Source organism: Salmo salar, chromosome 28 (assembly GCF_965601325.2).
Source record: "Salmo salar chromosome 28, fSalSal1, whole genome shotgun sequence".
Taxonomy (NCBI): domain Eukaryota; kingdom Metazoa; phylum Chordata; class Actinopteri; order Salmoniformes; family Salmonidae; genus Salmo; species Salmo salar.
In genome coordinates, this window is record NC_138318.1 from 5,779,628 (window position 1) to 5,798,056 (window position 18,429).

Below are 18,429 nucleotides of genomic sequence, written 5' to 3' on the forward strand. Positions count from 1 at the left end.
ACTGTTGTGAAAATCCCTCAACTTGCAATGTATTCGATGCTTAAGTACTCTAAAGTGTTACATTTCTAACTCAAAACAGCAGTACAGTATTTCTTCAGCAACATATTTATGCTTTCGTTAATAAAATAAAATAGCGAGAAAATACATTCAAATGCAGATGTTTATATAAACTACATTTTAGTCGCACTTCCACCCAGCTCCACGACCACAGGGAAAACCTTGCTGAGATGATCAATGCATTTGTTGCATTGTTGTATCGTCAGTTTCTCTATCCAAAACATCTTGATGGCCTTGACCAGTTCATCTTCGCTTGTCGGCTTGGCAGAGTTACGGATTAATGTTTTCAGTTGATGCCAAACAAGTTTGATCGGGTTTAAATCAGGAGACCTACATGTATGTTTAGATATACCGAAAAAGTATGTTTAGATATACCGATATGCCTACCAAAGGTGTTGTAGGTCTTTTATTTATTTATTTTTATTTAACCTTTATTTTGCTACATAAAGGTCTACTTACTCTGCTGGCATCTTGACCCAGTTTATGCCCTCATTTGCAATGCAAAACCGAGCGGCAGTTCTGATAATTAAAAATATATATATATATTATATATATAACATTTCTTACCGAGCCTTTCCATAAGTCCACGCAAGTTTCGTCAACTGTCTTCTGACTGCAATTAGAGCGATGTTGATGTCGTGCCGTGATGCCAGCAGATTACAGATTGCCTTTGCCAATCACTCATCATCTTCATGAATATAAGCAAGATAATGAATTAAGGTTTCTCCAGAAATAAATAATTCTAAATAACAAACTGGCTTTATTTACAAATAAGTGAGAATGTCTCACCCTAATGTTCAAGAATTGCCTTTTTCTCGCTCACTCTAGGTTAAATGAAAACAATCTCCAAAATATTGTTACTTTTTAAACAAAGAAATTATTATTATTATTAATTCATTTAGAATTATAAAAAAGCCCCAGTGATATTCTCAGATATTCTCACAGATCCTAACGGAAAATGCCCCTTAGATATTAATTTAGTCGTCCAATTCTCTAAATGTAATTATTAGCGGAGAGTCAAGTCCTTGAAAAAAAATGTTTTATTAGATATTGTAGTGCCTACCATAGGCGAAATGAGTCTCACTAGTGTTGAGTAATGTGCTGTTAAAAATGGTGTAGGTCTTATTTATTTAAAGAGCATATTGAAGTTAGATGCAAAAGTACACAACTATTTTATCACCGTTTCGTGCTGCTCTGAGGCAAGCATGGGGGACTGGTCTCGATAAATCAATGATATTTTCATTTTCACTTAATCTCCATTTGGGTGTTGGTTAGACAAGAATGATAAAATTAGGGTGCATTAGTGTAACCATTATTAAACTAGGCAAATCAGTTAAGAACAAATTCTTATTTACAAGGACAGCCTACTCCTTCCTTGTGCCCTGCAGTGAATCTTCAGCATCTGATCCCGTTAGCGGGATCAAAATCCAGCGAAAAATCATATCGCCAATTAGCATTAAAAAAATATCATAATTTAAAAAAATATATATATATATATATATTTTTTTTTTATAGATACACCTCTCCTGAATCGACCCACGTCGTCCGATTTCAAAAAGGTTTTACAGGAAAAGCAAATCATTAGATTATATTAGATGTGTCCATCGTAAAAAGCAGCTTCATAGCCATTTTCCGACCAACCACTTGCATCACATATTATCAATAAACAGCTAAATGCAGCACTAACCTTTTACAAACTTCATCAGATGGCACCCCTAGGACATCATGTTATACAATGCATGCATTCTTTTGTTCAATAAAGGTCATATTTATATATAAAAACAGCATTTTACATCTCTGTCTGACGTTGACTACCTAATTTCCCCTCAAAAGCGTCCCGGTAAACAATGCTACATTTCAATAAATTGCTATACTATAACGATTTTTTAAATGTATATTGTCAATCTAACATTTATAGATGAATATCTCTTGAGAACACCCGTCATACCAGATTTTAAATTAACTTTACTGGGTAATCACACTTTGCGATAAAAGGAGATGCGATACTCAGAAAATGAGCTAATATACAGAGCTCGGCGCCATCTTGGAAGCAATAGAATGTACCATCTCATCTTGTATAATATTGTCAATAATCGCCTACCTTTAGTTGTCTTCATCAGAAAGCATCCCAGGTCCACAACAGATGTATTTTCGGTCAAAAAGTCCATACTTCACGTTCCATTAGCCTGATGTTGGTAGCGCGTCCTATGGCTCTCTCCAAGCGCAGCTCTGAAGTTCATAACAAAAGCAATCCTCGCGCATGTAGGTTCGTTCAAACATGTCAAACGTTGTATAAAATAAATCTTCAGGGCCTCTAACACCAAGAGAGCCAATAAGATTCGAGGGGGATGATGTCATGGCCTTTAAAACCGTTTCCAAAGGTGGGGGCAGACATGGCCGCCGGCGTCATAATGGTGATGGCCCATCCCCTGTGACCAATTTCAAACTCGTGTCATTCACTGAGTTTTGACTCTATAAGGCTCAAACCACTGTGAAAGGACTGGCGACATCTAGTGGAAGCAATAGGAAGTGCTCACTGAACCATGGTTAACGGTGTGATTAATAAGGAAAGATGAGAAGTCAAGTCCACAATTCAGAATTCCACTTCTTGTTTCAATCGGTCTCGGGGTTTTGACTGCCATTTGAGTTCTGTTATACTCACAGACACCATTCAAACAGTTTTAGAAACTTTAGAGTGTTTTCTATCCATATATAATAAGTATATGCATGCCCTATCTTCTGAGTTTGATTAGTAGGCCGTTGAAAATGGGAACGATTTTTTTTCAAAATGCGCTGTGGCGACCCCTATCCTAGGGTATCCTCAAGAGGCTAAATAGCCCAGTACTGTACTGCCGACCGTCACGTTGTACAGTGCCATATTTTCCATTCCATCCTTATGGAAACCCAGAGGGTTTTTCATTTTTCTTGGAATAGAAAAAACATAATATTAATCAAATTAATTAAGCCAGTACCAGTCAAAAGTTTGGACACACCTACTCATTCCAGGTTTTTTCATTATTTGTACTTTTTTCTACATTGTAGAATAATAGTGAAGACATCACAACTATGAAATAACACCGATCTCCCGTGTGCCCCTTAGGCACTTTCCCATGTTTACTACAGTATGTATTGTAGACTGCACAGTAGCCTAATAAACAAATAAACACATTTTGTTAATAAAATAATGATATAAAATACTCTTTCAAAATGCAGATGTTGATTTATTTATGGATCCATATCAAATTACTAAGGGAATAAATATCACTTATTTACAGAAATATTGGAACAAAGTTGTCTAATGAAGGCAAACAATTTAGAATCCTCCAATCCTGTAGCCTACTCCCGACCGTCACGTTGTACCTAACGGAAACCCTGAAGATTTCATTTTTAGTTTATCTCTGAATAGAAACACCATAATATTAATCAAATTAATTAAGCCAAACTTCCTAAAATAAATCCCATATACTATGTTATTACAAAAAAGGTTTTAAATTCTCTGGTAATGCAAATACGGAATACTATCAAATGATTCTCAAAGATGCCCTCTAGTGGTCAAACTAGCAATAACTTGCAGTAACAGAAAAAATGTCTGACAATTAAATTACGTGCCACAGAATGCTGCGGCAGCACACAAGGTGTGCCGCAGTATGACACAACTTTTAAAGGAGGAACCACTGTTGCCAATTTTTACATTGCAGCTGGCCCATCTAGGGGAAATCACTCAGTTCTACTTCCAGGGCAAGATTCATGACAATAAACATCAACCTGCATTTGTCACAAGGTGCCATTTGGGCAATCAATTGTAGCCTGTGGAAAAGCTGGTAGTGATAAGTTATACAACATGACTCAGATCTCACTGCCATCCAATCACGATGCATCACCATGCAGTCATTGGCGTGACACCAGGTAAATCCATGCAAATATATAGGTAATTCGCTGTTATCTGTGATGTTCTGTACTTTCGTCAGCAAAAACAAACACCTTAACACTCATATGTATGCTATGGTAATAGCCTTTCTTTCGTTTGCCTCTTTCTATTCCTCTGTCATTGCTCATATTTGAGTATCGATATGGAGGCAAATAGCTTTTTCCTTGAGCTGGATGTACTCATGTTGTAACCTCTGTGACCCCTGCGGTTGTGCAGTCCCTGGAATGTCAATCTGTGTTCCTCTTTGGCTCATCCCAGTTCTGTGGTTGAGGCTGGAAGGATGTGGTGGGTTACATAGCCCCTCTCTTCAGGCCCCAAAATGAGGAGTGATGTTACTGACTCCCCACTCCCCTCTCTGTCATCTCTAGAGATGTTCTGGAGAGTACTGTATCTAACCACACAGTGCCATTCTGTGGTGTGTGTTTGTGTGTGTGTGTGTGTGTGTGTGTGTGTGTGTGTGTGTGTGTGTGTGTGTGTGGGGGGGGGGGGGTATCATTCTGATTCTCTTTCTCCCTCCCTCCCTCCAAACTCAGCCGGTGCCAAACTCCATGTCGTACTATATTCACCAATCTCCATGGTGGTTCCATCGCTTTGAGGTTCTCATCGTCCTTCTCTTCACCTTCCTGGGGCGACGTATGGTCAACGGAACTCTGCAGATAGTGTTCCAGGTGAGTTGACAGTAAAACTGATTTCAGTTTTGTTTTTCCCTATCGTGGTTGAGACTAGGATTTTGAAAGGGTAACTTATCCTAGATCTGTGCCCAAGAATGTCTACCTCGAGTGGCTCTGACATCACATTGCCACCTAGTGGATCCATTGGGGCTCTACAGTGGTTTTATGGAAACTGCAGTCTTCAGTTTAATAAATCAGTAATCAGTTAAATACAGGAAATCAGGACTTTCCCTGCTGCTATGAACTAATTTATTACAAAGCAGATAATCCTCATCAATCATCATGCTATTTTTCTGCCAGTACCTTTTTGGAGGAATCTTATCACTCCTGCTTGTCCTTTCTCCCCATCTACCCTGTGTCTCCTCCTCGACCCTCTGTCTCACCTCATCTACCCTCTCTTCTAGGTGACTCTGGTAGTAAGTGGGAACCTAAGCCTTCTCATCTGGCTGACCATAGTTCCCAGTCTGTTTTGACGATGGATCTCTGGGGTTCCTGTTCTCGTCTGTCCGAGGGGCCAAGCAAGCTGTACCGGACCTCCAGGCTGAGGAGGCTGCAGGACAGACCCCCAAACCCACCAGAGGTACCTCCTCAACAGCCATGACATCTCCTAAATGAGCCTAACCTCTTACTCATCAGTGGTAGAGCCCACACCGTAGAAATATAATTCTCTTCTATTTATCTAATTCCCTCACAACCCATACCTCTGCCTCAGCCCAGACACATCTTTGCAAATAAAGAAATTGATACAGACAGGGTTAAGGTATTGTGGGGATTATCCTGGAATTCTGGGTATTTATTTTCAGACAGTAAGGATAGCAGGGCTGCTGTAACACTGTCTGGGTGTTTTATGATTGGGTCTAATGATGACAGTCAGAGAGAGGGAGAGGAGATATTAGAACAGCCTTCCACCTGGCTCCACTGAGTTGGCCTGACTGATGTCTCTACCAGCCGTGCTGTGTGTGTCTGCGTGCGTGCATGTTTGAATGTGTATGGACTCACCCTCCCCACATGCCTGGCTAAGATGTGTGTTTGAGTTTACAACCCCTAAGAGTGGGCAATGAGTGGGTCCACATGGGCACCCTACCCCTCTCCACCCGCTCCACTCCCGAGCCTCTCCACTCCCCATCTCCAACACCCACACCTGGGTTTATGCACATCTGGAGCAGGCTAGCAGGCTATTGGGCCTTGACAGATGGTAGACACTCAGCACCAGACATTACCAATGTGCCTGACAGTTGGCCCAGAAACATAAAGGAAGAAGTTAACGATTTGGACATGATGGGAGGAGTATGCATTAGTGCTGGGACAGCTGAGGAGAGGGAGGAGGGAATGGAATGAAAGAGTGAGAGAGAGACAGCTTTAGATGTCGTGGAAGAGAGCGTTGAGTGTACTTGTACAGGTAACTGCCAAAAGAAAGGAAACACCAACATAAAGTGTCTTAAAATGGCATTGGGCCACCATGAGCCACCAGAACAGCTTCAGTGGCATGCTGTACATTCTACAAGTGTCTGGATCTCTATTGGAGGGATGGGACATCATTAATCCACATTTATACATGACCCTAACACTTCAGCTCCACCATAACATTGAGTAGCTTTGCCATCAGGGTCACGTCAATGTGACGTTACACAGGGTTTGTTTTGCGAGCGGAGAGCTGCACAGGGGAGGAGCATATTTTAATTATATTTTCTCCAAATGTACTGGTCCATATTCATCGATTATGCATAAGTACAATAGCTTTGGTCCAGTTTTTCACAAGTACTCATTCAATTGTTGCTAGCGGTTGTACTAAATGATCCTCAAATGACACAAGTTGCTTTTGTTTACGTTGTGAACATAGTCAAAGCCAGCTACCTAGAGTTTCGGCTAGCTAGTAGCTTCTTGACTTCATACATCTTAGTACAATAACCAGTGGTGTATAGTTGAGGCCATATGCAACCAAAATCAACTTGAATTCAATTCACAAGATAGAATGAACGTGTGCGTCAGTCATCGAGAATTGAACCTCTGCGATTCTTGAGCTTGGATCTTGCCATTGGACGTGATGCAACACAAGCACAACACGAGCAGTATAGCAGCTTTCATTGATTTCAAAGGAAGCATTTCCTCAATGGCTGATAGCTGATTGCAATACTTTGTATCCCTCATTTACTCAAGTGTTTCCTTTATTTTGGCAGTTACCTGTATATATATTTTTTACATCAAAGTGCAGTGAATGCCCATGTTGTGTATAAAAGCAGGAATAGGTTCCAGCTAATTGGTCTCCCAAGACTCCAATGGCTTTAGTTTTATGTTGGGTAACATGTCATTTAAGTGGTCCAAACATTCTGTACTACAGCCACTGGGGCTGTTTTTTAATCCATTTTTAGGCATAAAAGTACATTTTTTAAGTCAAACAACAGGTATGGTTCTGATGGATGGTTTTAACATGGATGGGTTGACGGGTTGCCATCTCAATCCGAGACAGGTAATGGGGATTTGAGCTGTCTACTCCTCCAGTTGTCTGTGACTAAATGCCCCATGACCTCATAGGCTAAGCCCCTCTCTCTGGCTACTGCCAAAGGGATCTTGTGTTCCTAGACACACACACACACATACACACACACACACACAAACACACACACACACACACACACACACACACACACACACACACACACACACACACACACACACACACACACACACACACACACACATAAACTTAGCAAAAAAATAAACGTCCTCTCACTGTCAACTGCGTTTATTTTCAGCAAAATTAACATGTGTAAATATTTGTATGAACATAACAAGATTCAACAACTGAGACATAAACTGAACAAGTTCCACAGACATGTGACTAACAGAAATTGAATAATGTGTCCCTGAACAAAGTGAAAATCAAAGTAACAGTCAGTATCTGGTGTGGCCACCAGCTGCATTAAGTACTGCAGTGCATCTCCTCCTCATGGACTGCACCAGATTTGCCAGTTCTTGTTGTGAGTTGTTACCCCACTCTTCCACCAAGACACCTGCAAGTTCCCGGACATTTCTGGTGGGAAAATGCCCTCACCCTCCGATCCAACAGGTCCCAGACGTGCTCAATGGGATTGAGATCCGGGCTCTTCGCTGGCCATGGCAGAGCACTGACATTCCTGTCTTGCAGGAAATCCTGCACAGAACGAGCAGTATGGCTGCTGGTATTGTCATGCTGGAGGGTCATGTCAGGATGAGCCTGCAGGAAGGGTACCACATGAGGGAGGAGGACGTCTTCCCTGTAATGCACAGCGTTGAGATTGCCTGCAATGACAACAAGTTCAGTCTGATGATGCTGTGACACACCACCCCAGACCATGACGGACCCTCCACCTCCAAATCGATCCCGCTCCAGAGTACAGTCCTCGGTGTAACGCTCATTCCGACCTTCACCCCTGGTGAGACAAAACTGCAACTCGTCAGTGAAGAGCACTTTTTGCCAGTCCTGTCTGGTCCAGCAACGGTGGGTGTGTGCCCATAGGCGACGTTGTTGCCGGTGATGTCTGGTGAGGACCTGCCTTACAACAGGCCAACAAGCTCTCAGTCCAGCCTCTCTCAGCCTATTGCGGACAGTCTGAGCACTGATGAAGGGATTGTGCATTCCTGGTGTAACTCGGGCAGTTGTTGTTGCCATCCTGTACCTGTTCCGCAGGTGTGATGTTCGGATGTACCGATCCTGTGCAGGTGTTGTTACACGTGGTCTGCCACTGCGAGGACGATCAGCTGTCCGTCCTGTCTCCCTGTAGCGCTGTCTTAGGCGTCTCACAGTACGGACATTGCAATTTATTGCCCTGGCCACATTTGCAGTCTTCATGCCTCATTGCAGCATGCCTAAGGCACGTTCACCAAGATGAGCAGGGACCCTTCTTTTGGTGTTTTTCAGAGTCAGTAGAAAGGCCTCTTTAGTGTCCTAAGTTTTCATAACTGTGACCTTAATTGCCTGCCGTCTGTAAGATGTTAGTGTCTTAACGACCGTTCCACAGGTTCATTAACTTCTATGGGCTAGGCGGGACACGAGCGTCCCACCTGCGGGACACAGCCAGTGAAATATCAGGGCGGAAAATTCAAAAACAACAAAATGTCATAATTCAACTTTCTCAAACAAACAACTATTATACACCATTTTAAAGATAAACTTCTCGTTAATCTAACCATATTGTCCGATTTCAAAAAGGCTTTACAGCGAAAGCAAAACATTAGATTATGTTAGGAGTGTACATGGACAAAAATAATCACACAGCCATTTTCCAAGCAGGACATGTGTCAATAAAACCCAAAACACAGCTAAATGAAGCACTAACCTTTGACGATCTTCATCAGATGACACTCCTAGGACATTACGTTACACAATACATGTATGTTCTGTTCGATAAAGTTCATATTTATATCCAAAAACAGCATTTTACATTGGCGCGTGATGTTCAGAAAATGTATTCCCACCAAAACGCCACATCAATTTACAAAAATATTCATCATAAACGTTGACAAAATATATAACAATTATTTTAAGAATTATAGATAGACTACCTCTGGATGCAACCGCTGTGTCAGATTTTAAAATAGCTTTACAGAGAAAGCACATTTTTCAATATTCTAAGTACATAGCTCAGCCATCACGGTGAGCTATTCAGACACCCGCCAAGTTCGGGGCAAGCTAAACTTAGAATTAGTATTAGAAATATGCTCTTACCTTTGCTGATCTTCATCAGAATGCACTCCCAGGACTGCTACTTCCACAAGAAATGTTGTTTTTGTTCGAAATAATCCAGATTTATGTACAAAGCAAGCGTCCCACCTAGCCCAGGGAAGTTAAAATCAATCTTTATGGTATTTTTAACGTAAAATTGCGATAATATTCCAACCGGACAATAGCATATTCATTCAAGAAGAAAAAGAAGGAGGGGCGCGCTCGCGGGACCGAGCATATACAATCCCTTTGTTGCCAGGCAGACCACTCAGTAACTGAGCTCCTATACTCTGCCCAGTGACAGGAAAATGCTCAAACCACTTTCTGAAGGCTTTAGACAGCCAATGGAAGCCTTAGGAAGTGCAACGTCACCCCACAGACACTGGAGCTTCGATAGAGAATCAAAAGAAGAACTACAATTCTCAGACTTTTCACTTGGATTTTTCTCAGGTTTTTGTCTGCCATATTTACATTTAAGTAGATGCTCTTATCCAGAGTGACTTACAGTAGTGAATGCATACATTTTATACATTTCTTTTTTCATACTGGTCCCCCATGGGAATTGTACCCACAACCCTGGTGTTGCAAACACCATGCTCTACCAACTGAGCCACACGGGACTATGAGTTCTGTAATACTCACAGACACCATTCAAACAGTTTTAGAAACGTCAGAGTGTTTTCTATCCAAATCTACTAATAATATGCATATTCTAGTTTCTGGGCCAGAGTAGTAACCTGTTTAAATTGGGTACGTTTTTCATCCGGCTGTGAAAATACTGCCCCCTAGCCCAGACAGGTTAATTGTTTATGGTTCATTGAACACGCATGGGAAACAGTGTTTAAACCTTTTACAATGAAGATCTGTGAAGTTATTTGGATTTTTACGAACTATCTTTGAAGACAGGGTCCTGAAAAAAGTTTCCGTAAATGAGCACACACACACGCACACACACAATCACAGACAGACTCACACAACAAACACACTTCTTACTTTTACTATCTCCTCATATCTAGGGCTGGGAATTGCCAGGGACCTCATGATACAATATCATGGTACTTAGGTGCCGATACAATATTCATTGCGATTCTTACAATTGTATATGTATTTCTATTCGATACTGTGATTTTGTGTTTCGATGTTCCAAGTATATTGCTCCCCATATGTCTTCTGCAGAGGGACAAGAGAGAGCCATGAGAAAACAACTAGTTTTTATCAGCCATGGAAATAAAATAGTTGAAAACATATTGGCTCCCTATTTAAAAAGATGGTGTCACGCCCTGACCTGAGAGAGACGGTTTATTTCTCTATGTGGTTAGGTCAGGGTGTGGGGTGGGCATCCTATGGTTTATATTTCTATGTTTTGGCCAGGTATGGTTTCCAATCAGAGGCAGCTGCCTATCGTTGTCGCTGATTGGGAACCATACTTAGGCAGCCCTTTCCCTCCTTGTGTTGTGGGATCTTATTTTTGTACTGCTTGGTAAGCCTGCAAGACGTGCGGTCGTTTACTGTTGTTTATTATTTTATTTAAGTGTTCTGATTGAAATAAATTATCAAGATGAACACTTACCATGCTGCACCTTGGTCTACTCCTTTAGACGATCGTTACAGATGGAGAACAAGCTATTAAGGAAAAATACTGGAGTTTTGGTGCAGGTACGGCCAACTAACGCAAAAAAAATTGCGATATTGACAAAACGATCCCATATGATATATCGTCAAAAATAATTTCCCTATATGTAACTCTATCAATTGCCCCCCCTCATATGTCCTTTTAGGTATGCTCACCCGCATTGTCAACAACCTACTTCATCCTCCTCTTCCTTTCTCTCAACACTTTCCATTTCTTCTCGAGATGACCCTATATCACAAATTCTGTTCTAGAATTGTTCTCTGCAATTTTCACCCTCTTTGACCCTCCTCTTTTTTTCTCCCTCCCTCTGTGTGCAGTATCACTAAGGAGCGGACTGAAGTGATTCTGCAAAGTACTTTGAGCACGGACCAGAAGGACCCAGAGGCTGTGTGGAAGGACTACCGGCCCTGCTTTATCTTCCCCTACCACTACGGGCTCCACTGGCGCATGTGGCCCGCCACCTTCCAGGTGCAGTCAGTCTGGCACTTGGCAGACCTTTGGACTACACAGCTCTAACTTGACATGCAAGAATCAGGAATTTATTTGATTTTATTTACTGTTAGTTGGTTTTGTGCATGCCTTGGATTTGTTTCCCCATCCCTGTCCAAAATTCCACCACCCCACAAACAATTATCACAATGGCGAATGTCCATAAAAATGACAGAATTCAGATACAGTATGATGTCATTGTTCTAGCACTGAGTTTGTCAACTACGGCACGCAACATGGTTGAATTTGCCAATAAATCAGCACGATCTACCTTTTAGGTTTTTCAAACGGCTGGCGCCTTGCAGCTAAAATTGGAACCATGACGTATACTGTGCTAATGACCATACACAAAAAAATTGTAACGGGGAACAATGTACAATGCGCTGAACTTAGCAAAACAAGAAATGTTTGGTGGGGCCAGGGTGGTGCATGGGGGCCAGGGCCGGAAAATACTTATAGCCAATAGACAGTAGTCTCCCTCTAATTTGACTTCAGCCCATTCATGTACTGTATTTCCCTTATAAAATATGATTGAGTGCCTCATTGGCTAACTCTGATTCCCCATTGTCTCAGTCTGGACCCAGACCTACCTGCCCTAATTTATTTCCTCTGTCAGCAGCCCACACAATTCTCAATTTCCGCTGTTAAACCTGCTTTCTACTAGCAGTTATCTCATGTGAAGTTCTTCCCAGAGACTTGATCATGTGGCACCCTGTTTTTAATGTTCCCTTCTCAAGGCATAGGGTTTCCTGCTGGTTTACCTCCAATCCTAGAACCAAGAAAATCCCAGTCAGACATTTTGGCAAGAGGGGGAAGGTTGATGTCACACATTGGCGCAATATTCGCATAATAGTTTGGTGGAGTAGACTGCTTTGGATTGAGATATTTGTTTGAAGTAACAGTTGATCTTTCACTCACCTTTTCCACCCCTTTTCTCAAAATGTTCCTCCCTCTCTCTCTCTCAACCAGACCTATGAGCAGAGTCAGTGGGTGATCCACATAGAAGGCAGACTGTTGGCCAACGACACATCTATTCTCTCCCTGATGGAACACAACCCCTTCCAGGGCAGAGACAGTCCCAGTTACACTAACACCGGCAGTGGAGGGGAGAACCTCTGCCGTTATCCACAACAGAGTTGTCCATGATAAAGAGAAGAGGGTGAAAAGCAGTTTGATACGACGCGTGTGTTTCTGTAGTATGCACATTTCATAAAAAAATGGCCAGCTGTTGCCGTTGGCGACAGCTGCGTTGAAGGCCTAACTGATCTAACTGATCTCAGCTGTGTGCGTGAGTGAGTGTGTGTGTGTGTGTGACTGTTATACATTTTTTTCTGAATGCTTAAACACTAACAGGGATTCTTGAAGCACTTTCTCTGAAACCATTAACACTTGTAGCCAACGCATTTACCAAGGGTGCTAAACTGAATGCATGTGCTCTGCTTTACACTCAGTTTGCAATTTAATAACACACTTCTAGCAAAACTGTAAACATTGGTCTCTACATTGCTACACTATTTCGCCAATTGCCTTTCCACATTGACACGTGAAAACACTTTTGGATGAGTTCACGTACAAATCAGAGCTTGAGCACTATAAATAGGCCACAGGTAAACATTTGGTTTGGACAACATTGGAGGCCAATAAGACGGGGGTGAAGGAGAGGACGGGGAAGAGGAAGAGGAAGGGGAGTCAGGAACACAATAACTGATGAAATCAGAGTGACTGTGGTTGACCATGTTGTCAACCATGGGATGAGCATGAGGAAGGCTGGGCAATGGGTTCAACCAAATCTGAGCCGCTATAGTGTTGCAGGTATCATCCGGATATTTCGAAATGAGAACCGCTAAGTAACTATAAGTGCTGTAGTCTTACTGGTACAGTAATATGTACTGTACTTTCATAATGAGAAGGATCTATCACTAAAACCATTCAAATGTTTTTACAGAACTGCAAGAAAACCAGTATCTAGTGGAAGAGATCAACTGTTCACCCCAGAGCAGGAGACCCACATTGTAAATATAGTCAATGCACATAACTGCATCAGACTCCGAGAACTGCAGGACCACATAATGGTAGATAACACCATATTCCAAAACGTCAACAGAGTGAGTCTCTCTGCACTGTCTCGTCTACTGAAACGCAATAGAATTAGGACGAAGCAGCTGTACAGAGTCCCTTTCGAAAGAAACTCAGACCGTGTAAAACAACTGAGATATGAATACTGGATCTGGAAGTATATGGTGCTACATCATATTGACTGATCCCTGTCTTTTCGTACTGTGCAACATTGTTTTGTCTTGTCTCTTTCAGAGAGTCATGGAGCTAGAAGCAGATGCAGTGCATCATGAGCTAATATATGTGGACGAGGCAGGTTTCAACCTTGCAAAAACAAGGGGCCATGGCAGAAATATCATTGGACACCGTGCTATCATCAACGTCCCGGGGCAACGTGGTGGCAACATAACAATGTGTGCGACTATTAGTCAAAACGGCGTCCTTCACCATCATGCAATCCTAGCCCCATACAACACTGCACACATTATCACATTTCTGGACAACCGCCACAACAGACTAATCCCTAATGACCAGGGGCCAGAGCAGCCCAGGTACGTTATCATCTGGGACAATGTTAGTTTCCACCGGGCTGCTGTGGTCTGCAATTGGTTCACAGGTCACCCACTTTTCATTGCACTCAATCTCCCCCCATACTCTCCGTTCTTGAATCCTATTGAATAATTATTCTCTGCATGGCATTGGAAGGTGTATGATCGCCAGCCCCACCATCGCATACCCCTTCTACAGGCAATGGAGGAGGCTTGTGGAGACATCGATCAGGGGTCATGCCAGGGTTGGATACGGCACTCCAGGCGATACTTTCCACGCTGCCTAGCTCAAGAAAACATTGCATGTGATGTGGGTGAAGTCTTATGGCCAGACCCACAAAGAAGGCGAGATGTAGCCTAATTTTTTTCTGTTCTTTTTTTTCTCGCACAAATGTTTTTGTTTTCTTCTACTGCGCTTTTGTTTGAAGAGTGTTAGAACATTTTGAGATGTTTTTATTTTTTACTTTTCCCCCTTATTTGTATTGATAGTGTGTTATGTTCGGAATACACATCCATACTTTACACATTTGGATACTTTACTGCAAATTGCTATGCCCTGCACACATAAAAAGCAAAAGCCACAAGTGTTTTTCATTTATACTATCAGTGCGTAGTTGGTGCTTCGAGTGCTTATTCAAATGATGGTTTGTGTACTGTATTGATGCAGAAACACCATTTTTTAAGAGTTTGAAGAGTTTTCCAAGAATTTTTTGCTTTTGCAAGAGATGTATAATGTTTTGCTAGTTTGGTGTAAGGTTTTGTGGTTAGTGTGTAGAGCTTTGCAAAAATAGGCTATAGTTTCAAAGATAGTGCCTAAGCAATCAGAAAGAACTGTAATAAATGCAAGCCTCACATTCTCTTTGCAGAAACTCAAATGCCTTGTCCTCTAGCCCCCTCTAGTGGAAGGTTTCCTCTAGATATAAAACGTGTCCTTGTATTCTCTCTACCAGTTACACTAACCATTCTGGTCCCACCTTTTATCCGGCTCCCTGCTTCCCCAGGTGGGTCTGAGGAGAACACAAGTTCAGCCCTCCTGGCAATGAAATGTATCGGAGCATTCTTCCCCGCTGTGGACCTGGCCACTCTCGGGAGTTACTTTAAGTCCCGGAACTGGCCCCATCCTGACCTTTGACCTACTGTATGACTAATCACACTGACGTATTCAATGAGCGATGGGTGCATGAGACACTGAGGTATTGCTCCTTGCTTATAATTCTGGATCAAATACACTATGAAAACAAATATGTTGACACCCTGTAAAAATTAAATTTAATTGTATTTATCTGTTTTGCTTGTCTCCAGCATGTAATGTTGCCATCTACTGTATGCAATAAAGAATGATCAATCCTTCCCATGAATAGCGATATGTCACTGTGCCAAAGATGTTTCGTTACAATAGGAGAGTTGAGGGGATGACACACTGTCTATTTGGGCTCACATAGCAAGACAGTCCGACTGCACCACCATTGTGTGTCTTTTGATAATAAAAGGTACATTTTAGGACAAAAATAGACATTCCATGTATTATTGCCATTCCTTTTATACGCCTAGCGAATTGTCCATCACCTAACCTAGTGGTTTAAATCATCCAACGTGAGATGTCCTTCCCATTAAATAATCTTACTAGAGTGACATTGCAGTGTTGTACTACATACAAATTCCCCTAATTGTTGTGTGTCTTTGTGTTACAGGGATCTGATAGGATCCAATGCATAAAAAGGGAGAGCTAATCAGTGGAAGAGGTGTATCTTTCTTCTTGCAGTTGTGTGTGTGAACCGCTTACAGAGTAGTGATAGCAGTAACGGATGAGAACCCTGAGGGGACAGTGCTCCCTCCTGTCCTTGCATCCCACAATGCACATTTCTCCCAGCATGGCCAATTTTAATTGTGTTCAACTCATCACAAATACCTGAGCCACCTGCACTGCTTGATGAGATACACTATATATGATGGAAAACAGAATTGATGCCTACCTACAGTCAATTTATCTGATTAAATCTGCTGATTTTGCTACTTGTAGGTCAAAACAACATTTGGTGGCAGCGGCAGGATGTGACTGCACCTGTGTGCCAGAAGATGCACTGACCATTTATGACCACTTCTGTGATAAGTTACCACTTTGAACAATTTGATAAGTCGCCACTGTGAAAAATGCCCTTGTTTTTCTACGTAGTTGTGGAGGTGAGTGAGTGTGTTGTCTGTCTGTACAGGTAGAAGTGAGCCATCCAGATGGATGTAACGCTACATTGATGTGTGAAGGTCCAGACTGTGAGCATCTGCTGCCTCTAATGAGGACTAATAGCCATGCCAGCGGGACCGGACAGCCTCATGTCCCTCACAGTCCAAATAAGAAACACAAGGAAGTTACAAAACATTTTATACTGTCTCAGCATAAGACTATATTAGAACATGATTGTGCCAATGGGCAATTTTCATATAAGAAGAGATTCAAATACAATTCTAATTGTCACATGCTTGGTAAATACAACAGGTGTAGACTAACAGTGAAATGCTTACTTAACGGCCCTTCCCAACAATGCATAAACCAATAGAAAATTATTAGAATAATAGAAAAAAAAACATTTGTAACACAAGGAATAAACACATTCACAATGAGCAATGATAGCTTGGCTATATACATGGGGTACCAGTGCTGAGTCGATGTGCAGGGGTACAAAGTAATTGAGGTAGATATGTACATATAGGTAGGGGTAAAGTGACTAGGCAACAGGATAGATAATAGACAGTAGCAGCAGCATATATGGTGAGTGTGGAGGTGTTTAAGGTGTGTGTGTGTGTGGTGGTATGTGTGCCTGTGTGTACATGTTATGAGTGTGTGCGTGTATGTGTGTGTGTTTGTTTGTGTTGGAGTGTCAGTATAAGTATGTGTGTGTGTGTGTGTGTGTTTGTTTGTGTTGGAGTGTCAGTATAAGTATGTGTGTGTGTGCATAGAGTCCTGTGTGTGTGTGTGTTTGTTTGTGTTGGAGTGTCAGTATAAGTATGTGTGTGTGTGCGTGTGTGCGTGTGTGTGTTTGTTTGTGTTGGAGTGTCAGTATAAGTATGTGTGAGTGTGTGCATAGAGTCCTGTGTGTGTGTGTGTGTGTGTGTTTGTTTGTGTTGGAGTCAGTATAAGTATGTGTGAGTGTGTGCATAGAGTCCTGTGTCTGTGTGTGTGTGTGTGTGTGTGTGCGTGTGTTTGTGTTGGAGTGTCAGTATAAGTATGTGTGAGTGTGTGTGTGTGTGTGTGTGTGTGTGTGTGTGTGTGTGTGTGTGTGTGTGTGTGTGTGTGTGTTGGAGTGTCAGTATAAGTATGTGTGAGTGTGTGCATAGAGTCAAAAATAATTAGTGCACATGGACTCACTAGTCACATACAAATGAATAGGACAGGTGAATAGCCTATATGAAAACTAACAATGTTGTGACCATGATCCCATAATGTTTCACAGGCATTATGCTATTCATATGATGTTGACATGTTGACATAACCATAGTAGCCTTTGTTATGGTAGATTGTGTCCCATCTTACCCAAACCCCCCAGGACAAGCAATGCCTTTCTACCTGTATTATTGGAATAGAACCTTAAGCTATAGCAGGTTTAAATTAAAAGATGACTGTGGAATAAATTCTTATCTGTCGGTCTATGTGAATCACTCATGAAGTGGATAGGCCACTTGCGGTTATATAAAGGACTTGATATTCATCACTAGGGTTTAACGGTAAGGACAGAACATTACACTCTAAATGTAATGTCCACTTGAAATAAAGGGGGCCTAATGAATCATCTTTGACTTTACTGTAAGTGGCGTGGGTTGTGTGCGATTAACTACTTCATTTCGAACAAGTCTGACACAGTAAAGTGTGCGTTCAAGTAGGCAACTGGCTGGGAAATGCAACCATCCAGTTTTCCTTCACCTTTACATAACTGTCTATAGAAGATGTAGATATACACTTAGTATTCAAAACATTAAGAACACCTGCACTTGCCATGACATAGACTGACTAAGTGAATCCAGGTGAAAGCTATGATCCCTTATTGATGTCACTTGTTAAATCCATTTCAATCAGTGTAGATGAACAGGATGAGACAGGTTAAAGAAGGATTTTTAAGCCTTGAGACAATTGATTGTGTATGTGTGCCACTGAGAGAGTGAATTGACAAAACAAAATAATCAAGTGCCTTTGAACAGGGTAAGTGCCAGGCGCACTAGTTTGTGTCAAGAACTGCAACACTGCTGGGGTTTTTCCACGCTCAACAGTTTCCCAGTGTGTGGTCGAGAATGGTCCGACACCCAAAGGACATCCAGCCAACGTGACCTAACTATGGGAAGCATTGGAGTAAACATGC